Below are 23,827 nucleotides of genomic sequence, written 5' to 3' on the forward strand. Positions count from 1 at the left end.
TGTTCAGATCATGTTCAGAAACCTCTTGTCCTCCAGATACTGAGCCTCTAGGACATCTTTATGCCTTCACCAAAATCATGATACTGCAAGAGGTCATGGCCCCTTGGCTTCTTCTAAGAAGCTGTGTGGAGTCACACACAACCAGCCATAATTCCAAGTACGGTTCTCTGTTTACCATGAGCCAGTCCTTTCCTTCTGGTGCACACCCTTGCCAGCAGCTAGCCCCTAAATTGCTGTGAGGACACTGTGGCCACACGAGCACTAGCATGACCACAGGAAATCAAAGCAGAGGTTATGTCAACAGGGAGTAGGCATGTGGAGGAAAGTGGTTGCATGGATGGAGATCAGCATAAGACTGTGTCCACAGACAAGGATGTGTCATGAGAGCTTTGACTTACCCAACAAGCCCTAAAAATGGAATTAAAGATGAGCCTGATGGTCACATCTCTGTGCCTATCCCACACTGGGCTCACAAAATGGAGCGGCTCATACCAGACAAGCAAATACCAAGTTATTGCTGGTTTATCCATTCAAGGCTTACAAAATCAGCTGGCATTTGGTCAGTGAGGGTATTATTTATTAACGTGTTTCACATTCAGAGAGCAATGCTCTGCTATTCGGTATAGAGGTGCCACCCCCGTTAAGTCAACAGGGTGCAGGAGAACAATGCAAAACCAGTCACACATGCCTCAGAAATACACATGCCCCAGACTGAAGAGCTTCCAGAGATGCAATCATGACACCAGCAAGGCAAAGCAAGAGATGACAAGAGATGGAAGATGAAAACACTGAGAAGGTATGGCATACATGAGCAAAATGCAGTTTAAGACCTGGCACTTGAAGAGCAGAAAATGGTGACAAAAGCTATTTGACATTTAATGGTGCTGTTAACTTGTGTGGGAGCAGAGGACAGCTCAAGCCTGCACGTTGTTAACTGACCTAGTTCCAGACTCTTGATAGCGCCGACAGCAGGGTACAGCACCGCTGCTCGATGCCAGAATCTGCAAGTGTGAAGAAGGATCGTGGTATTTCCAAACACTTCCTGGCCCCCGTCTGCTGGCAGCCCGGGCTGTCTGTGTCCCATCCCAGTCGCTGCCCTCTGTGCAGCACTGCCTTCCTTTCCTCGCTATGTTCCTGGCCAGAGGCAGTCATGAAAAACAGCAGTTTTGAAGGAAATAAGACAGCCAGCTGGACTCGAAGTCCTTGCTAAGGGTGGCAGTTTAGATCAAGGGAACCTGGCAGAAGAGGATGAACATTATCAGTAGCCATCACATAATCAAGGACATGAGAGAGAAATGGTTTTAGCATTTAGCAGTGCAGAAGGGGCTGAACGTCGGCTGTTTAATAGAGAAAGCAACCACCATACTCGGAAACTCTGCAGGTGGGGTGACTAGACAGAGGCATTGCCAGCCTAATTTGCCTCCCACTCCTGATCAGAATACACGAGCCCCTGGGGCAGCAATGGCTTCACTTTGAGCCACAACACTGTGGGTTTTTTTTTGAATCCCATTATCACTTATTCCTACACTTCTGAGCAATTCTTTGCTCAGGCTGGAGTTTCCCCACTTTGTGTCAGAAAAAATTTCATTGGATCTTTTCAGCCATTGCTGAATTTTGCAAGAGAAAAAAAAAAAAATACATCTGCAAGACATGCAGATCCTGACAGCCCTTCCTGTTGCACCGAGGAGCACAGCCCGTCGCAGTGGTCATCAGCAAGGCTGAGCGCCTGACTCTTCCCCCTCCCTTCATTCTCAGTAGGATGTGCGTGGTGCTCAGCCACTCTGGAAAAAAAAAAAAAAAAAAAAAAAAAAACAGGCTATTTCCACAGAAATTAAGTCATCTCTTGGCTAAATCCTATCATGTGCTGTTCAGCAGATGTAGGGGGCCTCTTTTTCCGGCCCGTGTAGCTGATCAGGTTCTCCACACTCAAGAAAGAGCTAGCACAGAGGACCAGCTCACCATGTGGGCAAGCTCACGCAAGAGCTTACCGCGGCGTGTGGTTTTGGGGGGTGGCTAGTTTATTAGGCTTGCTAGCACGACAGCTGCCTTTGGAGGAAGGCCCGGGTGTGTTTTCGTTTCTAGAACGTACTGCCTCAACCATCCCAAGGAATCTTGGTTTGGCCAGGAGGAGCCCTGCGGCTCAGGGCCTTCCAGCAGCGCTTCCTCCATCCTAATTTGGGCAGGATTTCGCTCTGCAGGAGCAGCGCCACAGAACCTGGAGACCATTCCTTTTTTTTTTTTAATATATATTAATATTATTTTTAAATAAGGTATAATTACATGCAGCACACAGACTCATGAATCAACCTGATTCTGTTGTGACAAGTTTCGCTCTGGGCGTGTGATCTGTCCTAGGAGATCACACAATTTTTCTTTCTTATCCCTTTTAATAGCAAAATATTCTTGCCTGCCCTCTCTTTCTTCTTTTCTAATCATCAGCCATTAAAATGACACAAAGAATAACACCTCCACTTGCCCAAACTGTTCCGCCTGTCATTTGACATCTTTCTCTCACCACCATAAAACAGTTTCCCTGTTGACTCTCCAGTCTGACATGAACCTTCTGGTTTCTTCTTTGCTTCTTCCCTTGTGTGTGTGTCTAATACCAACTCATCTACTGCTGTCCTAATCTGACAAAACAAAACAAAACAAAACAAAACAAAACAAAACAAAACAAAACAAGAAGACTGCTAAAGACTGTATTGAAAACAATCTCTGTAGAAAAAAATGGGGCTGAACAATCGTTTATGTCTACAAATCAGCTGACATTGGGCAGGTAGACAGTATGCTAACATTTGTGGTCATTGGGTTGATGGGTGTCCTTTTGCATCCTTTGCCACCTTCCTTTCTTATTGCTCTTTCCTACTTGCATTTTGTCACATGAATACATTGCCAAAAGAAATGCTTTGGGACAGAAACTCTTTTTGTCATATATGACTGTGGTGGATAGAAAAACAGGATTCTTAAAATATAAGTAACACATTGTAATAATTTGTATCACCTTATGGGATGTTACACGCAGGTCAATTTTCATTATATTCCACACATAAAATTCACCTTTACTTGTAGGACTTGCCCTCTTCAATACCAATGTACACTATGCAATTCAGCGTGTGATAATTGTCTTATGACCTTGTAATTTTCCTTTATAAAGATCAATACAGTTCTCTTAAAAGATTTTACATGAGCAGAAATAAACACTGCAAGCTAGCAGCTGTCTTCATCAGGCAGAATGAAGACCACTCTCCATCATCACAAATACGAAAAGATCAGATGGCAAAGGACTCAGTATTAAAGAGTGAGTAATGACATCTGAACAGCCCTGTAGGTGACCTTTACAGCTCCTTGAAGCAAAAAAGTCAGCCTGGAGGATACGTAAAATGCTGCTGAGGTGCACCTTGAAGAAAAAGGCCACGTTCCTGAAATGAGGCAAAAGCCAGTACCCTCCTTAAGCACTTTCCAGCAGAGCTGAAGCATGCCCTGCTATCCCTGCTGGGCTGAAGCCAGCACTCGTGTGCTACCCAGAAGCTGCAGAGGGTGGAAAATCACCAGGTCTAGAAGCTGTCCCACCATTGATTTATTCTGAGGCATTCATTATTGAGCTAATCTCCGCTCTACAAAGAGACTGTCAATAATGCCCTTGGAAACAGATCTCTGCCTGCAGAGCAGGCACAACCCTACCACTTCCCCAGACGGCTGGGAAGCAGGCTTGGGCCCGTGTCCCCTCCGGCCACTCCAGAGAGCCCCACATCTCGCTGCCACCAAAATGGGCAGGGGTCTTGTTTGCCTCTTGCTACCATCTCTTGGTGAAGGTGGATGAGCACTGAGAGTGGGATGAGCAGTGGGAGTAGGCAAGAAGGTGGAAGCAGGTGCAACTATCATGGTGGGAGTCAGCCGTCTTGCTGAACACACTCCGAGCCCTGCCACCACGGGCCAGGCCTGCCGTGATGACTCAATTACATCTCGTGCAGCTCCCCATGCCTCCAGCTCCACCTCGCACCCCACCTTGCAAGGGAAGGTGCTGACAGTCCCACTGTCACCTTCTGCCTCAGCCTCATCGGCAATGGGAAACTTCCCCCATGGTGCCAGCACACAACCAGGCCCGTGCATGCCTCGATGGGAGAGGGACTGAGAGGGGGTCTTCATGACATGAAGACAGTGCCATAACATGACTTCATGACAGTGCCATGAGTCAGCACTCCGAGCTGGAGTCCTCCCTGTCCACAAAGCTGGCAGGTGGCTCCCACTCCTCGGTTCATGGCCTTTGTGCCTTGACATACTTTGTTCTGGCCACCAACACAAATGAGAAATGGTTGCAGTAGATGTTCATCATTACCGTCCTGTAGGTTGTTAATTGTACATGACTGAAGTTATAAATCGCTGCAATAAATTGTCATCATTGAGTTACAACCTTTGAAATGTTCATCAGTTAAGAGCATCCAAAGGATAGCCAGAGTGACAGGGATTAGGTTTTATGGCTCCTCTGTTTATGGATACAGAGGAGGCAGCATCTTCTCAACGGCATCGTATGCACAGGCTTATCTGCACCCTCGACCACCCAAGCCACTCAGCAAAGGAAAAACAGGCAAAGGAGCAGCAGCAGTGATGCACAGCACCAGGAGTAAGCACTGTTGCACTGCACCTTTCCTTGCACATCTTTGACTCAAGGCCACCTAAAGATTTCATGAGATCTGTTCTTGTTTAACAAGATCCACTTTCATTTAATGATCTCATGGCCACCGGACCAGCAAAGATGGCCAGGCCTGGCCTCTCCATTCATCTCTGCCATAGCCAGCAGTCTTCTGTCCTCCAGACGAAGGAACTGTCTCTGCTGGGTTTCCCCATCGTGTGGAACGGAACAGCTGCCCTCTGGCCAGGGCTGAGCTTTAAAAATAATAGCTACACTACCACAAACTATCATGAGGCACATAAACAAGTCATCCAGACATCAAAAATTGTCAAGGAGCGAGTCTCCTGCTGCTTCTCCAGCGCTGAAATAAAGTCCTGCTACTCTGGATTTATACCAGTTATATTTGAGGCAAGTTTTGGCCTCAGGTTTCCAAATCCTTTTATTGAATTAAGGGCAGAATTCCTGTTTCCAGAGTTTCACATCAACATGACAACACTGGAGCAAACAAGAATAGTCTATTTAAAAGCAAGCAAACATTTCGCAGATGAAAGACAAACACTGTAGGTATTTATTAAGGCCCTAATCCAACCAAATCTCTAATCCACTTAGAAAAAGAAAAAAAGCTCCAAACAAGCATTTTCAAGATCCTCAAGAACTCCAAGGCATCTGAAATGCTTTACTGCATCTCCTTTCTCAAAGGTATCCCCTCACTGAAAGCATCTTGTGTTTTCTGGATAATGCTGTGGTGAAGGAACACAGGACCTTTCAAGCTTTTGCAGCATCACAGACTTAGAGATCCTCTTTACAGCTCTTTCCTTGCACTGCTTTTTTTTCTTTTCCTCTCAAATCTAGGCTGGTCTTGAAAATATCCATAAATGCTTGGACTCAATACCATAGTTTGGTGTACTCCTGCCTTGATGTTTTTTATATGAAAAAGCCACGGAGGAAAAAGGAAATGGAAGCTGGTGTCTAAGGATACCTAGCTAACTTTTCTCCTAATGAAGAAGTGATCTTGAAGGGTTCAGTCATCACCACAGCAAAATAATTCATGCACAGGATGCTTTCTACATACACATGACACGAGAGACTCCGCTGCTTTTTTGTTTCTTTCATGGGCTCTTTCTGCTGCTGCTGTTACGGAGCTGCCACTCCCCTTCTTGGGCAATATGGCAGCTAATATGGATTAATTATATTTGTTCCCATCTGATGCTTTTTCATTCTTGGTCTAGCTTCCTTCAGGTATCTTCAGTTCTGCTTTATCCAGACCAGATCAGAATGACTGTCACAAAATCTTAGTTCTCTTTCTGTAATGAAACATACGAAATATATTATTTTGGTGTCTATTCTGAAAGCCCACAGAATAGTTCTCCTCAACATAGCTGGTATGGTAAAGGATCTTATATAAAATTCAAATTTTTATCATTCCAATTGCTTTCCTCCTAACAAAAAATGAAATTTAAGTTTTAGCAGAAAAGCTGTTTGAAGAGCTGCCTGAAATATGAAGTTTTCCGGAACTGTGTTGTTTCCAAGAAGAAAAAGAACATTTGCCTGTTTTTAGATTAGCAGAGGAATAAATACAGATGATTAAATATATCATGAGTCTGAAATTATTTTTATTTTTCTGATGACCAAATGCTGTGCGACTGGCTTTATTGTGCAAGGTTTTTCCCATTAGTTATTTTTAGGGGTTTTAGATTGTATTTTCCCCTAACTGGTGACATAATGTCTTGTTAAGACAATTGACCCAGATAAGACTACGCCAACTTCATCAGAATTGGTCTTATACATCTGGATTTTTGATATTTTGGTGGGTCACAGACCAATAGTCTCTGTGGCATGGAAAATATTTAATTTTTTTTTAGACTGCCAGCTTCAGCAAGACTCCTCCAAGTTGACACTAGTTAACAGTGACCTAATTCAAGCTTGATTGGACAAAGATGCCTGGCCCTAAGGGAAATAGTGCAAGGCAACCCACAAAATTCAAGGGTGAGGCAGAAAAGCCTTGTCTTATGGGTCAGCAAGCAACCTGAGGGAATACTGCTGCTTCAGAATATCAACAGCTATCATTTGGGGAAAAGCAAGTCACTGCACCAACATTAAAAAAGCTCCTTCAGTAGCTGACTAATCCATCATCTCTTTCCTTGCTCCAGACTGAAAAATCCCTCCTAGTGGAAAGCAGTATGCCAGCAAAACAGTACCACATCTGCTGTGCACTCCCAGCCCCTGCTACACAAGCATGCAGAAGACTGAGAGCTGAAGAGCTTGCACTGCCCTCGTATTTTTAGTATCTTCTTACTTACTCTTCTGTTCTCTAGCCTGGTTTCCCAAGGACACAAAGCTAAAGTGATTACGTTGTTCGCCCAGCTATTAGCTCTGCAACCTGGCTGTTTATTTCTGCCCAAATAATGGAGAAAGGGAGGTGTCCAAGAGGCGAGGTATCTGTGCCTTCCTTCTGACCTGGCAAGGGAGAGGTCTGGGACCTGTGCTCCTGCATGGGACCAACAGCCAGGCAGTCAGCACACCTACGGCCAGCTGCCTGCACAGCCCGACAGGAAGAGAATTTAAGAAACCAGAGGCTGAGAGAGAGGGGGCATAAACCCACAGGAAGCAAAGCTTCTTCCTCGTGGAACAACTTCTCTTGTCTTTTGTTTTAAGCAGTTGTGTGGACAAACTAGCCTCTTTCTTAATTTTCAAGGTGCCGTGTAAAACTATAATGCAATTTAAAGAATATACTCTTAATCAAAGCCGAGGGGCAATCAAAATAACCCTTGAACTCATTATAAAACAGTCAACTAAATTCAAATTAATAATTTCAGTGTTCAGTATAGTTACTTGGGTGAGGTTTGTAGCAAAACTTCATATTCTGCCTTCTAGAGTTGGGCTTGAGATTGCTTAGAGCTGGCTTTTATTTGGTGAGTTAATTCTAACTCAGTATGAAGACTGATTTGCTCTTTATTTAATAAAGTATTTTAATCCTGGATTGTTGTAGTTTTACTAATAATTGTTTCATGCTGATCATGTGTCTCTTGGTTTTATTTTGCGTTTTAAAAGCATTTTAATTGCACTACTAAAATAAAAGCTGGTACTGAGTCACTTTTATTACGATATGTAAAACGTGTCCAGAATATTTCAAGGCCTGCTATGGAGACCAGGTTTCCATCTGACTAGGTCTCTTTAGGGAACAAGTGGTTTTATTCTGTTTTTACATTTTAGCATTAAATTTCTGGAGGCCCTGGTCCCCTCCCTCCTGTCATTGACTCACTGGCTGATTTGCATTGCTATATTGCTATCCAACTTCAGCCTCCCCCTCCTTCCAGCCTTTCACGCTCACCCCCAAAAACAGGTTTGTATCTGGTCATCATTTCATTAATAGGATTGCATGCTGTTTCTTCTAGCAATGACCATGGTTAGAGGGAAGAGAAAGCCACTCTGACCCTGAGAAGCAACTACTCTTTTGACTTGATCACTGCATTTTAGTCCCAAAGTAATAGAAGCCATTGAACTCTTTGCTTTAAAATTTAGCTATAGAAGTATCTAATTCTTGAGCCTCCAGGATGGTGTCAAAGCCCTTTCCAAACTGGACTTATTCATCCCTAAATAAGTCTACTTAGAATTTGAATGGTGCAGGTGTCCTGGAAAAATACACTGCACCCTTTTAAGAATGAAGGACAAAGAGGTATTCAAAATCTGAATTATTATTGGACCTTGCCAATGCAAAATCTGACTGTAGGTACTGAAGGAAAACTGGGCAGGGCCAGAGCATTGATGTAAGTAAATTGCACGTGTCCAATTCCTCTAGCAACCCTAATGTTTACTCTAACAGAAACAGTGCCTCCAGGTATAAAATCCAACCTACAGTTAGGAACAGCAATGAATGTAAACTAACTTCTTGGATACCAACACTCCCAAGAGATATGTTATACCTGACTGACCACTACAGCTGAAGTCATGACACCAGAGCACAACCAAAAACCACAAAGAAGAGGATGAAACATTCAAAATGAGAAAAGGTGAACTGCATAAGCAACCCATATGCCAGACCTTCCGCCAGAGCAAGTCGGCAGTGCTCCAGAAATATCTGCGGCTCAGTTCCATCATGATGGCATGGGCACGTTTTGCAACAAGCAGCTCTGTTTACGAAACTCTGGTGATGAATGTCCAGCTGGTCATGAAAGGATCAGTCACTGCACCTTTCTGGATAAGGCTGACTGTGCCCCAGTGGGCATCTGTAAAGCTATCATGGCTTGTGCTTGGGAGCCTTTAAGCACCCCTTGTCACAGTATGTCAGCCAAAATGCTGTTGCAGAGGTTGACATGTCCTTTGCCTTAAACACTTTCACTGTCCACATGTTCATTATTGCTGCTCTAAAGCCCTCTGCTCTGACCAGACACTTTGGTTTTAAATCATACAGGTTCAACTTCAGTAGCCTTCGACTTGACAATCTTGTTCCAAACATTTTGTATCATGGCTTGTGTTGGCCACTGGAGCCCAAAATCACAGGTGAAAAGCTTAGTCCACTAAGGAAAAGAAGTTACTGAGGATTCAACCAGAATACTTTAATCACATGTTGCTTGACAATATAAGGCTATTTTGAACTGGTGGAGGAGTATCACAGGAAAGGGGAAAACAATGTGTTTGTTTCAAAAGTAACTGGTTGCACTGTTGTTTCTGTGCAGCTGAAGAAAAGATTTTTTCTAAATGCCTTGTTGGTGTGTCATGAAAATAACTTCAGATGACTGCTCAAAAATAAGCCTAGATGAAATACGGAGTATTTACAAAACCTGTGTCTTCTTGAAGAGACAAAAGCTCTAGAGCATCAGACAGATCCTTCAAACTCAAAACCAAAAAAACCACTCTGAAGGCTCAGCAGCACCTTTCTGACATCGTTTTACAAGTTTGTTTCTATATTACAACTCTGTAGTACTCTGTCATTCCAATACCTCTAACACTCATGCTAATGCATCCTTTACACACCAGTATGAAGAGTTGTTTATGGTAGTGCAGCAGTTCCCAGGCACTAAGTGGGATACTTCACCATAGCGAGTGATATTTGTCCTGGTATAAATGGGCATAAATGCACTCCTACTAATGACTATACCTTTATAACAACAACAAAACAAAACCATAAAAACCCACACTTCCGAGACAGTTGTATTGGCAAAAAAATGTGAATGTAGGCCAGTCCTTAGCAATGATAATGTTGAAACACTGGCAACTTTATGAACAGATGAATGCTCTGTTGAAAAAACTGTGACTAAGAAGACTGAAGATTGAGAGTATGGCTCAGTGGGATCTGGCTAGCACTCCATAAAACAACATCACACTTCCCTTATAAAAACCCTGCCACTGAAATACCACCCAAACATTAGAGTGCTTGGGAATGAGCAATGACGGAACCAAACTGCTTCCCTCCTGCTGAATATAATCCTTCATCACTCACTCCCACCTCATTATCTCAGTCACTCATGGCCATGCATGAGCTGCTCTATCCTAGACCACAGTTAAGCCTTCCAATACCCTCTGGTTCTCAGGAGACGATGTATCTGCTGCTAAACCCTGTTGCAGACCCACTTCACAACACATCCAGGACCTCCTCCTCAAGTCCCCACTGCTTTCTCATCTGTGATCTTTTTGCCTGCCTGCTCTTCACTATTGTCGCCAATACAAGCATGCTCTCCCTGCAAACTCCTTCCAGTTTCACCCTTCATCCAGGAGCAATGCCTCGGCCCATACTGCCTGATGTTCAACAGCTCTCAGGCACTCATCTTGCCCAGAGCTGGCTTTCCTGAGTCTCCACATCCCTCACACCATCTCATGTTCCCAAGGGAGTGTTTAGCCCCACACAAGACCATATAGTCTTCTCCCAGCCATTACACCCGTCTGCAGAAAAGTTTTCTGGGGCACTCACACATGTAGCAAAAACGGCTTTTTCAGATATGACACATATGCTGAAACTTTAATGAAATGCTTAGAAACATAAAAGCATCTGCCAAACGTTGGTTAAAAATTTAATGTCGCTGCTTATGAAAAACATAAATGTTTGTCTGAGGCAATGCTACGGACTGTTGAGAAATGTCACCACTTCATTGACTGAGTTAACTTACCAAGTTTTTTTAAGCAACAAGCTGTGGTAAGTTGCTACCTCTTGCTTGAAATTAGGAAAACCAATTTCCTCTTTCATTCTAAAGTCTGTTTTTTGCATTTTTATATCCTGGTGGTAGGGAGGATCTAATTAACCCTTTACGTTCGCTCCACTAGGTCCATTCCTGCATACTTGCTTATCTAACCACGAGCAAATAAACTCCAAAGAGGACACGGGAGCAACCATAGGATTCAGCTTACTAACTCCAGAAAGCCACTGCTGTTTCCAGGACTAAAGCATGGCATGAAGATTATTGCAGAGAAGAACCTTTTGAATACATGTGATCTTTATGCATATGGCCTTTTAAATATCATTTAGAAATGATTAGAAATAAGCTGCTCTGAGCATAAAAGCTGACAGCATAAGATCGGGATAATCTAGTTTGCTGCAGCCCTCAGTCGGCTGGTGCTGAGCCCAAGACAAAGCTAAGGACCCCAGAATTTACAGACACGCACACAGAGTTCCTCCAGATCTGTTGAATTTAATCCAATCTTTCCAAAGCTCTCGTCTGCTACTTTATACACTCCCCACTATGTTAAACAAAATCCTTTCCTTGGTATCATACCGCGTAGGCCATTAGTCTTTGCAACTCCTTGTAAGGAGGACGCAATTAAAACATTGCAGAGCCGATCGAAACGATTGCTGACTAAAACATCTCTCGCTTCCCCGCGGGTTCCTGGCTGGTAGCTGCCTCCATCCCGGCTCCCTGACATCCTCCGCTCCTGGGCACAGCGGAGGGGCTAGCAGGGGAGGAACAAAGGTGGCTCCAAGCCACTTTCGTGCCTCATAACCCGTGCCAGGGCTGCTTAAGCTGCGCTGGCTTGCAGGCAGCCCCCCGGGGGCCCTGATGTCAGCCGAGAGGAACTGGTTGCAACACATGCTGGTTCCTCCCTGCCAGCTCCCCTTGGCTCCGCTCCTGTGCCAGGAGCTGACGGGGGTGGCCGTGCACCCCTCTGCTGGCCCAGGAGCTGGCCGGGGCCCCTGCTCCAACACTCACCGTGCAAGGCAGAGGGGCCAGCTCCCTGCAGAGGCTGCGGGCCCCGTGTGCCCGGGAAGCAGAAGGGACAGAAAAGGGTAGCAAACCTCGTTTTCCAGGGAAATTTTCCTCTAAATGCTCATCCAAGGCAGATTAAAGTCCTGTTTCCATGGCATAAACATCACCATCCCTTACCGGCACTTACAAACAGGGACACACAGCATTGCAAAATGTTTGCCAGGGCTACTAGAGTGGAGGAATCACAAGGGTGAATGAGAAGCACTGTTGGTCTCACCAGTCCCCACATGCAAGCCACTCAGTTGCTCCAGCATCACCTGAAAGTATGGCTTGGATTCAGCTATGAGACCTCACAACATGAAAAAAAAATGTTAAAATGCCTAGATTCTTCTCCCTGCCCCTTTCCTATCTCTGTTTGTTTGCTTGGTAATGATTACTTCAGCCATTTGTGTTGCAAAATGTTGCCGATTTGGCTTTTCATTTTAAAAAAAGTCATTTTTTTGTTTGAAATGATGGGAGGTTCCCTCTGTGCTCCAGCCTGGTGCCTGGTGACACACGCTCAGGCCCACGTCCAGCCACAGAGTGCCCACATCTCCTTGCCCACCTTGGTTTCTCTGCGTGTGGCTGTGGAAGGGAGGTGGCTGTGTTTCCTGTGGGGAATGAGGACATAAACCAAGCAAGTGAATCCAATAAGGAAAATGAGATAGTCCCATGCCTTAGACAGACAGAAATACGTGCAAATGTAATGCGATCATTAATTTTCTAGTCACTGGATTAGCACTCTGAATAGGTAGTGATAACATTTTCTATAGCACCCCATTACCTGTATAATCAGTCCTGGCACAGGAGGATTACAAAGCCCGCCACCGTGATTACAAAGCCTCCTGATTTCTGGAAGCTCTAAGTGTCACTGATAACACAAATCTTTGTTAAACCTGTCTGTTTTATGTGGTGATGGTGTCGATGGGGAGAGGAGGAGGCAGACAAGACTCTGGGGCATGGGATGCGGGGAGGAAGGGAGTGGGATACTGGCAAAACAAGTGTGTGCCTCCTTTTTGTGTCGATACTCAGCCTGACCAGAGCTCATCAGAACAAGTGGAAAGGCTCCCACTGATTTCAGTGGACTTTGGATGCAGCCCCAGAAGCTTCAAAATGTAAACAGACAGATAGGGGTATGCGCCTGCCAGGGTAATTTCCCCTAAATAAAACCATTTTGGCATGAGAGGAGCCCCTCAAAAGCATGTCTGTGGGAGGCACGCGTGGGGAGGAAAAGCAGGCCAGCCTCCTGGCACGTGGCGTAGCAAGGATCACCACAGCCCAGCTCCCAGGCTGTTGGCACCCTCAGAGCCCCCAAATTCTCTTGCTGTCCCCCCAGGACATCTGTCTGGGTGGCACGTACAGCGCGAGCTGTCCCTCCACAGAGGCTGCTGCAGATGGGCTCCAGGAGGGAACAGGGTGAACGGACAGTGATTGCCAGGATCACGCTGCTCCTTCCAGCTCTCTCCAAGCCTCAGGAGCAGCCAAAAGCACAGCACCTTAATGATAACGGATATATTGTGAAATCAGTGTCAACACACCTCGTGTCATGTTGACTGCTCCTCCAGCCATTCTGCACTGGCGCCCCATGGAAAGTAACAAAGGAGACTGCCCAAACATTTCAGGAGGGCTGGGAGTTTCTATGCAACTCTGGCTTAAATTGCACAATTTCTTTAGGAATTTTACATTTGTCTCAGTCAGTCTATTAACTCTCAATGTTATAATAATGGGCAGAATATTAGCAGCAGGAAAATAATTTTGACCTGCCATTAAAGACATAATGATTAATGCCCATACTTAGCTGTTCATAGTAAACATTTTTCTCCTACTTTCAGAACAGGAAAGTATTTCAACACATACCAGGATTCATTGTAACATCATTAATCATGATGAATTACCCTAGTATTCATGTGGATGCAAAATATAATTCCTTGGGAATTTCACTGTAGCTTAATATTAATTCGTATTTACTCTGTTACAAACTCCCCTTCCCTTTCAATCCTTTTTTTTTTTTTTTTAGTTCCCCCAGGTTCTCTTGCGTAGCCACATACTGTAACATTTCATTTATTGCATATTGCTTTCTTTAAGCTTGTATTATTTGTTTGTTGTTCTTTGCTGCTTTCACCCACTCAGCTGTTCATTCATTCCTGTTAGAAATTAACAGGCTATGTCAAAAGCAGCTTGTCCTTGGTTAGAGTCATAAATTCACCGCAGCATTTCACTAAGGATACATGACAACAATACAACACCATAGTCTCCTCTCTCTTTCCTACTTTCTCTACTCTAGATTTCAGATTTTCAGTCCTCAGTCCTGCAAGTCAATGTTGCACTTAAACACCAAAAACTTCCCGTATCCCACGCTTCTTAAATTCAAGCACAAAACATCCCAATCTTTATAAATTTCAGATCTTAAAGTGAGGGAGCTCAGTACTCTGGGGTCAAACTACATATCTTTTCTGGGAATAGTTGCAATGACAAAATCATTCCCTCCTCCTTCAGATTTAATAGGGAAAACAGTAAAAAAGTCATTGGAATTAACGAAAACAAATAAACAAACAACAACAACAAAAACATGAACCCTGCACAAGTTTATGCTCAAAAAGATGTCCTGAGGGCAACTACTGAAGTAATCTGGATGGAAAGACCAAAGAGCATATTTGTTTGAATTTACACAAGGAAAAAAAATGGAAATTTTCCATTGCCCCAAAAAAAGAGAAATGCTAATTCATCCCAATGATTTGTCCTCCAATGGTAGCTATCATGTTTAACATAAATAAATTCTTTAGTCATAGCAAGCTTTAACAATATACCTCAAAATATTTCCTTGGTGCATCGATGTGCATTTTGAACATCTGACTAAGAAATTCTTAGCCATGGGCACTACGTATTTTTCTTTGTACATCATCCCTTTTACGCAATTATGTTGCGTGTCATACGTTTTTGATGAATGGAATATTTACGTGAGAAGATGTTAGCAGAAACATAGGCTCTGCCATAGCTGATGAGGCAGCTTGTCCATCAAGCCCTAACATCCAGCCTGGGAGGAAAACATTCCCTGCTGGTATGGTAGGAAAAAATTACAGTCCAAGAGAATCCAGAACCAGAGCCCTGAATCTGAAAATACATCGATTTTGAGAAAAAATAAGACCCATCTCCAAAGCACACACCTGGAGCCTTTCTCTAAAGGCCCAAAATTCCATTTCCAATTCATTCTATTCTACTTCCTTAAATAACAGGAACGATTGACTACAGATTTGGGAAATTCCTTAAGATCAACTTCTTGAAGCCCTTAATAAAATCATTTTATTAGAAAAATGAAATACCAAGAAGGAAAATATCACATGGGAAATGTGACACTCCACACCTTATTATACAACCGATGGGATGAATAAAAACAGCTTTTCTGCCATTTGTTGTCCTTTATCCCCTACCCAAACCAATTGACTGCACCTTTCTGGTGAGATTCCTATCAAGGAAGAAGCAGCACACAGTGCAGCTAGTCCAGGGCTGCACGTGGGCTCACCAGCCAGCAAATCACTTGGTGGTGATGTGTTAGTTTGACCCCCTCGCTCTCCTGATTCTGATTTCCATGAAACTGGTAAGAAATATCTCTGCAAACCCAGCCCCTCCATCCCATGTAGCTGAAATTAGCCACAAGGGACCGAATTGGTGGGGAAGGAAGAGGAGAAGGACAGCAGTTACACAAAGGGCAGTTCCTTAGGAAACCCAGCTACAGCTGCTGAGATGCTGCCTGCACCAGGGCGGTGCAAGGGGGCTTTGCCCTCACCTTTCCCTTATGAGCACAGCCCTGTGTCTCCCCTGCCATGTCACACTGCCACGTACCTGCACCGGCTTGCCAGATAAGAGCTTCTCTTCCACAGCACGTATAGTGATGGCATCAGATTGCTCACTGCTGTCACGCAGCTGATCTTCAGTTATCCATAAATCTTTGGTTACCACTTAGATTACACAAAACAGTGAGCAATTACTTAAATTTACCTTATGACTCATTACAGATTAGTTCATTAAGTGAATAACCCCTCCTCGATCATTACAGATACAATGAAGCACTGTACATGAGTGAATTCCTAAGTCGTAATTAGGAACTCACTCACGTACGGTGCTTCTTTGTATCTACACCCGTCTCCCACTGCACACATTGATATTTGCACACGTAAAACAACCTGTGGCTTATATTTGTATACAACTTGTGAAACATCAAGCTGCTGCGAGATACCGTTGTGTGGCTGTGGAGCTCACCATTTACTGGCAAGGACATCATTTCATAGAGTCACAGAATCATTAGGGTTGGAAAAGACCTCCAAGATCATCTGGTCCTACCGTCCCCCAACCACCAATATCACCCACTAAACCATGTCCCTAAGCACCAATTTAATGCAAGACTCCCAATGGTTTGCTATTCAGGCAAGGGCTAGGTACAGCAAGTTTTCTCCTGTTCTGGACTGGCAAATGCCCTGAGACATGGTAAAGGAGGAAAGATACCGACAGTAGTTGACAGAGCTCAGTGGAAAGGTAGATGGGGAGACTCCCAGATCCACTGGGATCCAAGAGAGAAAGAGATAGTAAATGATCTCAAGACTGGATGGGTTCATGCTACTTCAGACCATCCATAGTGAGAGAAAGCTGACCAAGATGGGCTGGGCAGTGCTGAGAAGAAGCACAAAGCTCAGCAGAAGAATCATTGGCACCCACAAGTGAAGGCTCCTGCAGGAAAAGTAATTCAGCATTTTATGCTTTATGGTTTTCTGTTTGTTTTGTTTTGCATTGTTTTTAGTAGCTCCAGTTATTTGCTGTGCTACCAAGATAAGAATTAGGACCTTTTAGGATCTGTCGGACATCTGGTACCTCTACTATGTGCTGCACCTAACACACAGCCCTGAAAACCATACTGCAACCAGAACATGGGTCTACTTCTGCTCTGGAGGGATACATGTCTGTGTGTTACAAGGTGTGGGAGGCATTAACACTAACTCTATAAAAGGGGTGAAAAAGAGGGAGCCTCTGCACTGGAAGTGGGCGAGAGGACTTGAGGTGTTAATGACATCATGGGACGTGGAGTGGAAACAAGTGGAAAGTATTTTACTCCCTTGACAATTTGTTCTCAACTCAGGCAATTGGGTGAGTAAGGATGATTTGTGAGATTTAAAATTGGTTCAACCTTCAAAGTCCACAGAGGATCTAGCAGGAAACATAACTCAGATTGTAGGACTCATCTCTGGTCAAAGCCAACAAGGCCAATAGCCACCGCTCTCATCTGATAACTGAACACCAACGCAAAGGCACATGCCATGACACTTTGCTAAACTTTGAGCTTCCACATCTCCAAAAGGAGGGCATCACGAGGCCCCAATCTGATACCACAATATTGACAGGAGGTGAACGTTCTCCCAGCAACAGCAGCCAAAGGGCAAAGTCTTCCTCCTTAAAGATAATATCACACAAAACAGTCACGCTTTTTTTTTTTTTTTTTAATAAACTAATGAGCTATTGTATCTGGGTGGGTCACACAGCTATTGTATGAGTCATACCTGGAGATTTATTCAATTATTTTTCTCCATTAAGACAAACTGTCAATGAAGTCAGTGGGAGCTTAATCTGAAAGGGGAAGTGAAGAGTGGAACAAGAGAAACATTTACCCCCTGGCCATTTAGATCTTATTTCAGTCTTATTATATGGCTGAAGATCACCTCAGGTGGTCCATAAGGCTGAAATGTGCTCTTCTTAATGGCAGTCTGTTTCTGCGAACACAAAAGACTGCCAAATTCTGCACACGTTTTCACACGTTTAATTTTACTCAGGAGCACCCCAAAATAACCAGGATCAAGTTTAAGAGACATAAAATGATATGGCCAAATGACAGCATTTTACATTTGGACTTCTTTTTGCATCACTCATTTGGCTCTGAAGCATAGTTTAAATCACCTTTAGTCTTTAACTTTTTAAGTAATCTTCTCTTGCATTTGAAAAGCAATGATATACTTTAAAAGGTCCATTTCTGCTTGCACAGCAGTGGCTGGCTTTACTTTGCTCTGAAAGGAGGAACTGACCTTAATGCTCCACTTGATCAAAAGTGTTTTAAAGTAAGTTTTAAAGGTCAGACGAACCAAGGAGCGTCAAATAATTGCATAAGTAGCTGGCATAATAAATAGTTAACTATATGCTTTCTCCAACACACTGGTAAACTGGACAAATTGGCAGGATGCTCGTGAGCTACGTCTCTTCAATAGAAGAGCTTCCAAAACAAGCAAACCCTGCGTGGTTATGTTTGTATTATTCTTGCTTAATCTGAAGCAATCTTGTTTAAAAAAAGAATTGATCAGTGCCCAGCGAGATTTCGTGATTAAAACCAAAACAAAAACCCCACAACCAAGCGCATTGGGTCAACAGTCCTCCTGATGTCATTTTTCTCATTTCAATAAAACAACACCAGGAATGCCTGTGATCTGCACCACACACTTGCCAACAAACTCTGATCAATGTACTACTAAGATAGTAAGAATAATAACAAAAAAGCAGAGAGTGAAACTGGCCCCTTTCCTGCTGCCAGTGACAGGCAGAGTAAAGACCTGTCGTTTGCTCCTAACAGTCAGCATGAATGATAGCAATATGAATGCTAATTACACTATTTGTTTTCTCTTTCATTTCTGTTTGATAATATGAATGGCCACTTTTATCTTCAATGCCTCTCAACACAACATTCCCTTGTTTTCATCTGACAAACAGTGTGGGCTAGGTTGTACCGTCTCTCACCAACTTTATGGCTGTTGCAGTGAAATTACCCTGCGTTTACACCGACAGAGATGTCGGAGAGCAGTAAATCCCTACCTGTAACGATACACACTGGCATTCCTTCAATAGTGGCTGTGTAAGAGCTAGCCACAACTCCACTGGAACACAGGCCAGCGTTGCAAGATACGCTGCCAGCCTCATGGGGCAATGACTGGGGCATCTCAGCCCATCCCTGGGAGCAGGCTCCCAGCTCTACTCTGGACTTTGGGTGAGACCATCATCTTAGTTCTTGTCTTCTGTAAAACATCCCCTCACACGTGCTTTCATAGGTCCCAAAGAAAGCTGTGGTATAAGGAGAACTGTCTCAGGCAAGGAGTAATCATAATAATTTAAACTACTTTCTCTTACAGCCATAGCTGCTTGCAGAGAGGACAAGAACCAGATACACTTGAGTCAGCTGTGACTTGCTGACCTCGGAGGAGGAACTAAAAGCGACGATCCTGTTTCTCTTGGCATTTATGAAAGACATGATATCGTATAAAGCAGGGGGAGGGAACAAAGGAAAGCACTGCACTCATGCCATGATTGAAGGTTGACTAGGCTAAAATTGGATAGAAAATTTCAGTGTGATTCAAAGTGGCTCACCCGTTTTGAAGCACTAAAGGTCTGTTGCCTCTTCTTCCAGGAAACAAGTGAGCAGTTGAGGTACAAGGCATTTGCTGGGATTAGTGACCATCTGGGAGGAGCTGGTGAACTGAGAAATTGTGGAAGCTCATTAACTCTCGTTAGCCAGTATTTAGAAGAAATTCCCTCCATAAAGGCTGCTATTGCTATTGTAGTCTGAAAGTGAGGAGAAAGGAAAGGAAAAAAATAAATATAAAAGATGTGTGTGTTTTTGTTTCACAGGTGAAGCCACTTCAGTCAGTGTTTACTGAACCATCTCTTGACAAGCACTGCCCTGCAGCCATTTGAGTCACTTGAACCATTTCTTGTTGTTCTCTCCCCGTTTCATATGGGCAGGCAAGTAACAAAGGTACAGTTTGAGGTACGTGTATGCATGTATATATATGTGTGCACATACATACCTCAAAATATATGTTACTTTTTAAAGTATAAATAGCATATGTACATGTGTATTTACATAACTTTTTTGAGTAAACAGAAAACTACTACATCAAATTCTGCCAAAACACAAATTCTACAAGCAGACACAGGAAGGTCTGCCACACTGGTTCACCCAGCATTTTACACTTAACCCTAACCCGTATTTTCAAGGTGTTCCAGTTTTCACCCCTAAAATACTGCCAGTGGAGCTGCAGATCCCTCTGCAGTGATATAATCCCCATGCCGGGGGGGGCTCACTTTCTTCCAACACCTTTCAATGACTGCACAGGAACAGTCACAGCCCAACAAGAAGCTCACGATCTGCAGGTTGACAGTTGTGCAAATATACAGAGACAAATACTCAGTGGTGACTTTTTCACCCATTTGTTGTTCAGGCTTGTGAGAAGACCCATACAGGGTTTTTTTTCCTACTTGCCCATCCACCTCAGGCTCCCATTTTTCCATCTGGGAAATCTCAACAAAATGAGTTCATGCAGTGCTGGAACAGCCTGGGACTTGATTTGGGCACACAGATCAATCCTGCAGCCAAAGAGCAGGATGCTTAGCACATCCCAGACACATTGGACTCATTGCACATCCCTTGCACAGTTATTCGACGCAGGCACCGTGGCCATTTCTACAGGACTTGGGACATCTGCGTGACAGCTGCGAGTTCATGGTAGATGCTTACCTTTTTTTTTCTGACAGCACAACATTTCTGTGTGGAAAAAGGTATATCTGAATGTGTAAAAGTCGTGATTTTGGATGGGATGTTGCACACACAGAAGCAATGGTAGATTTTAACTGTTACGTTTCTGATGAAAATGAAGAGATTCTTTTTAAAACCTCTGTAAGTCTTAAAAAATCTGACCTGTATTTCCTTATTTGACCACATTAACAGCCGCTGTTTAGTGCTTTTTCTCTAAATCATTTTACATCTAACACTTGAGCCATTCCAGTTGTTAACCACCATCACTGTTTCAATGCTACCTACGATTCGGCAGCTTTAGGGTTTGTCCATACAAAGTCTCTGAAGAGAGAAGGAAACCCACAGAGCATTTTCTCCCTCCTAATAGTTAATTTATCACATCTGATATTTGCAAGCTTTATTCCACCCAGTCTATCAAGCACCAGCACCACAAAATATTTAACAAGATTTGGATCCTGAAAAGATTTATTTCTAGACTTTAAGCAAAAAAAAATTACTTGCACTCTTACATCCAGGGATAGTTTTGTGTGGAAAGAGGTGTCAGAATGCCAATACATATGGCCAGGGACATTTTAGCTGATTGAGAAACACATGCTTTTTTTCTTTTTTTCCTGGAAACAGATATGCCCATTCTAGAACTTTCTGTTCCCAAATTAACCCTGTTTAAATTTAAGCACTGGAAAAATTTCTCCCAGAAACGGGGTCTCTATCTTCCTTCTTTGCATCAGAAGTTATTCCAGACCTCTGGCCAGCAATTTTAAGTGTTCTGTATTGATTTTCCTTTGCTGGCACCATCCAACAAGGCAGCAAAGCCCGGAGAAGGCGAGCTGAGCTCAAGGGTATTCACAGCATTTATTGCAATAGACAGCCCCCTCGACAGGAACCCACATGGGAATGTTTAATCTGGCCAGTCGGAACAGGCCAGTTAACCATCATCAGATGGAAAAAGCACTTGACAATATCCTGTAGAGAAGTATCTGAACACTGACAGGGGCTGATGAGCAAACAGATTTTCCCAGCCCCGGTTCTTGTGACTTGCTCTTCAGAGCTGCTTGTGGATTGCAGCATATAACTCACAAATATTAATTTTTACTTTCTTGGTTGTTGTTATTTAGACCACCACAGTGGTTTGAAAGACACTTTAAATACAAATTAAATGAAATTCACCTGAAGAGGTCACTGATCATCAAATACAAGCCAAAGGGAGAAGGTGAAAACACCTGAGAGGAAGGAAAGAATGACTGTGGTAATCAGGTGCCATGGATAGCTTTCAAAACCTGAAGATGAAAAAATTCTCTCCGTCCTGAATGTAGAATTTAGCATACGTCTTAGCAGATTGTGAAGGCTGGAAAGGCAACAACAAAGGTCATCGAGGGCAGATTTAAAGAGGAGGAGTCAGTGGGAGAAGAGTCAGCACCAAATTATGGGCTATGTGAGAGGGAGCCTTGGCAAGGAGTTGAAAACTTCTGTCCTCCTGTCTGTCCTCCTCACACCAACAAAGAGAATGAACTTGCAGGATCATCACTGCTGTGTAAATTAAAGCACAGGTGTTAATCCTTCAAGCTCTTCATTAATTTTTGGGCACTGCAGCTCCATTGGTTGTAACTAAATTACCTGTGATTTTCATGGGGGTGAGATCAGAATCAGACTCTCTTTTTTGATCTAAAAAGAAAAAAAAAAAAAAAGAAAGAAAAAAAAAGAAAAAGAAGAAGGGTTGACTACAGTAGATATATTACATGGGTGTACAATTATCTGGAATAAGACACACAATAACATGCTGACTAAAGCAGAGGATGGCATCACTTTCATTGCCACGCTATCAGCACCGGGTTCACGTTACTCCTGAGCACAAACGTTACTATGCTGCACAACAGAATAATATCAAAAGCTAGATCGCATTACTCATCCAGGCTGAAACAACAGATTAATTGACACACAGTAAGCTGGCTATGGTTGTGTTGCTATTACCCTGAATCCGTACAGCTACGTTCATGAATCAGAAAGATTTCTGAGACTGTTTTTCAATAATTGAGCGTTCCAGTGAATTCTTAGTTAGCAACAGCATGGTGCGGTACTGCGAGATGGCAGTAACATTAACACGATTTTAAGGAACAAACAAAATGGCCCCAGCATCTATGAACTGGCAATCAGCAGCCTCCCATGAATTGGAAAAATATTCAAGAGGGTGTTACTGTCACTTATCCAGGACCAGTGCAAAAAAAATGCATGCTTAGATATTTCTGTAATGAATGTTCATCTTCCAAACCAGATTTTAAGACTCTGGTATTAAAAATGACTGACTAGAGGAAGGAGTTATACTATTTTTATTTCAATTTTCCCCTCACTCAAAAAAGGAAAAACCTCTTAAAATGTCTACATCCACAAAAATCCTCAGCATCTATTTTCTTGTCTGCTTAGGAAGGTTATTTCTTCAAACAAATAAACAAACAAACAAAACACAAGTTTTTCTTCATTCTTCAATTCACTGCAATCTGAAATATGAACATAAATATTTAATATAAAATATGGATAAATAAAAGAAGACATACATAAAAACAAGCAAAAATGTGAGACTTCTTCAGCAGTATTTAACATACAACTTTGCAAACAAAGCCTTTGTGCATCTCACCGTAAGCAAACCTGGGGGGGCTGCTCTGCAACACTAAATCAACAGTGCAAGGCAAAATGCAAGTAACATAATTTAAAACAAACAACAAATGAAAACTGTCTCAGCAGTCACTTGTTCAAGCAGTAGTTTGATGGTGGAGGTACAAATTGTAGACTAAGAATCAACAGCCTGAATTTTGCAGGAAGTCTGATGAAGTGATCATTGTGGTCCAAATAGGTTTAAGTATTTTAACTAGCCCTTTAGTGCATATTATTACACCCTTTTATTTCAAGATCAGATTGTCTTTCAGCTAAGAACACCATCGTTGGTTTTTGTTGTCGTTGTTGTTGAAAAACACCAGTGTTTTTCACTTTTTCTCCCAATTATATTCATTGCAGGAGTTCTTCCAGGCAAAGTAGGTGACATGTAACCTCTCCGACATATCACATTTTCATCCACATCTTTATGTGGATGAAACTCCTCCACTTCTGAACAACTTTATGTTGTTTCTTTTATATATACACATGCAAGTAAAGATAGATGTAAAGGAAAGGAAAATATGCAAACAGTTTTTGGAAGAGACCTGCACTGGGTTTAGTTCTTGTGGGTTTATCTGCAAAAAGGGTGTTTTGTTAGAGTTGATTTTACAGATTACATTGACCCTGAGTCATATGGAGAGAAAGAAGACTGTGATATTTCTTGTGGCATGAAACAAGCCAACCAACTCTATTTCTTGCAAATCAATAGGAGAGATTAAAAAAAAAAAAAAAAAACAAAAAAAAAAAAAAAAAGGAGCTGTGATGATCAATTTAAGGAAGTAGAAAAGAAGTGTTGCTTTTTTAACAAAATAAATG

The sequence above is a fragment of the Netta rufina genome, assembly GCF_964035555.1.
Source record: "Netta rufina genome assembly, chromosome: 1".
Taxonomy (NCBI): Eukaryota; Metazoa; Chordata; class Aves; order Anseriformes; family Anatidae; genus Netta; species Netta rufina.